This window comes from Opisthocomus hoazin, unplaced genomic scaffold (assembly GCF_030867145.1).
Source record: "Opisthocomus hoazin isolate bOpiHoa1 unplaced genomic scaffold, bOpiHoa1.hap1 HAP1_SCAFFOLD_110, whole genome shotgun sequence".
In the NCBI taxonomy this organism is placed as follows: Eukaryota; Metazoa; Chordata; class Aves; order Opisthocomiformes; family Opisthocomidae; genus Opisthocomus; species Opisthocomus hoazin.
This window is the reverse complement of record NW_027448773.1, coordinates 200,001-202,500: the sequence shown is the minus strand read 5'-3', so window position 1 is coordinate 202,500 and position 2,500 is coordinate 200,001. Positions and strand designations below refer to the sequence as shown.

At 79.3% G+C, this 2,500-nt stretch overlaps 1 non-coding gene across 1 annotated transcript; it reads left to right on the top strand.

The window, feature by feature from the left end:
* Positions 1-2,118: 2,118 nt before the first annotated feature.
* LOC142359300 (5.8S ribosomal RNA) lies at positions 2,119-2,271 on the top strand. Its single transcript, XR_012762245.1, has one exon. It is a non-coding gene; the product is annotated as a 5.8S ribosomal RNA (ribosomal RNA).
* The last annotated feature ends 229 nt before the right edge of the window (positions 2,272-2,500 follow it).

Genomic DNA, 2,500 nt, shown 5'->3' with positions numbered 1-2,500 from the left:
CTCCGACGCGCGCGGGTGCGTCGACCTGTCGGCCGCGGACGCCGCGCCCCCGCCGGCTCCCCGCTTCCCGCGTCTGCGCGGGAAGCAAGAGGGGGGGATGCCGGCGGGGCAACGCGGCGAGCACGGCCGGCAGAGCACCGGCCTGCTCGGCGGGCCGGGGGGCGAGCGTCGAGCGACGGCGGCGGCACCGGGGGCCGCAAGCGCGACAGCCGAGGGGTGTCGCCGTCTTCGGGGGGCGGCAGCTCCTGGGGGGGGGGTGGGGCGGCGCCGGCGGCGGCGCCGTCTACCCCCCCGCGCGCGGGACAGGGCTGTCTCCGGGCGTTCCGGGCCGTGGCGCGGGTGTGCGCACGGCGTTTCGGGCGGCGCGGCGGCCGGACCCGCGAACCTCCCCTCCGACCCGGCACGGCTGCCTCTCGAAGAGGGAGCCGTGGCGGAAGGGGGGGGCGCGAGCACGGTCTCGGCCGCTGGCGCCGCCCGGGGCGGGCGAGGCCCCCCCCCGGCCGGGTCGCGTCCCGCGCGAGCGGGCGGCCCGAGCCACGTCTCTCCCCCCGGGCGCAGCGCCGGGCTATCGAGGGAAACCCCGGGCCCCGGGGCTAAGGAGGACGAGGTGGTGGCGGCGGATGCCGGGCGCGCCCCCGCGGGCGGACGCTCCCCCGAGGGCGGCAGCCGGGGGAGGCACCCCCGCGGGGCCATGCAGGTCGTTTCCCTCACCCCAGGGCCAGGTACCTAGCGTCCGCGCTTCGGCGGCCCTCCCTCGGCCGAGTCCGGGGGTCAAAGGCCAAAGGAGCCGGGCGGCGGTTTAAAGACTCGAGCGGCACGGCGCGAGCCGCGGGGGGGGCGTCCGCCCCCGCGGGCCGCCGTGCCGGAGAAGGGGGGGCGTCTCGCTGCCCCAACCTGCCCCCCCTCTCCGCGGGCCGGTCTCGGCGGAGAGACCGCGGCGCGGGTCGGCCGCGGCCGACCTGCCCGCCCTCGCAAACGGGGCCACCCGCCGGCCGGAGCGCGGGCTCCGCGCCGGGGGAAAGAAAGGCGCGGCGAGCCCCCGCGGGGGGGGGCGGCCGCCGGGGGGCCGCCCCGCGCCTTTGGACGCTCGCGCTGCGGCCGCGCTCGGGGCGCGCCGCGCTCCCCTCTCCCGCTCCTCGCCCCGCCCTCGGCGCCCAGGGAAAGAAAGGGGGGGGCGAGCCACACCCCCCCAGGCCGAGCGGCGGCGGCGCCGCTCGGCGTGCCGGTCGGTGCCGGTCGTCCGTCGGGTCGTCCGGGAGGGTTCCCCGGCCGCATCCGCTGGCGGCCGTCCCGTCCCGCGTTTCCCCGCCCGTCGCTTCCGTCTCGAGGGCGGGCGCGCGGCGCGGGGGCGTCCCGCTCCGGGTCTTCGCGTGGAAACGGGGAGAGTGGGAGCCGCCCCCCGCGCTCAGCGCCGTCCGCCTTTCCGCTGGGGCCGTGCCGGCGGCCCCAGGGGGCCGAGGCGAGAAGCGGCTGCGGCGGCGGTTTTCGCGGCGGCGGTGGCGGCCGCCGCCGCCGGGCGGGGTGGCCGGGTTCGCCCATCCGGCGCGGGCCGGTGGGCGGCCGCGCGTCGCCGGCTCGCGCTCCAGTGGCCGGCCGCGCTTCCTCCGGCGTCGGTGGAAGGCGGCGTCGGCGCCGAGGTTCGCCGGCGGGGCGAGAGGCGACCGTGGTGGGCGGAGCCGGCTCGTCGCAGCGCGGGCGCAGCCGGGCGTCCGGCTCCCGAGCGAAGGCGGGCAGGCGTCGCGGCCGGGCGTGCCGTAGCCTCCGGGGGGAGGCCGGTCCGAGCCCGGGCGCCTGGGCCGCCCCCGAAGCGCGCCAAGGGTGTGTGTGTGTGTTGCGTACGTTTCCCCAGGGTCGGTCGGGAGCGCGGGCTCCCCCGCCCTTTGGCCGCTCGGGGTTTTCCGTTGTTTTCCGTTTCCCCTGTGCTCGTACGGTCAAGCCGAGGCGAGGGCCTCTCCGTCGCGCCGCGTCGCGCCGCCGCGCCGCGCCCCCTCCGCGCGTGCGGAGGGGGGTGGGCGGCGGCGGGGCCGGCGGTCGGTCCGGCCGTCCTCAGAGAAGGGGCCGCTCTCGGCGAGCGGTCCCGGCCCCTCCGCGCGCGCGGGGCGGTGCCGAAACCGAGACAACTCTTAGCGGTGGATCACTCGGCTCGTGCGTCGATGAAGAACGCAGCTAGCTGCGAGAATTAATGTGAATTGCAGGACACATTGATCATCGACACTTCGAACGCACTCGCGGCCCCGGGTTCCTCCCGGGGCTACGCCTGTCTGAGCGTCGCTTTACGATCAATCGCCGTCTGCGCCGCCGAGCCCCCCCGCCCTAGCGCGGGGGGGGGGGGGCCGGCGGGCCAGCAGCGGCGCGGCTGGGGTGCCTCGCAGGGCCGCGCGCGCGAGCGCGCGGGCCTTCGTCCCCCTAAATGGAGACTCGGGGAGCGCTCCGAAGCTCCCCGCTCCCGGAGAGCGCCTGCTGGACGGAGCTCGTCCCCGCCGGGCTATCGGCGGTGGGT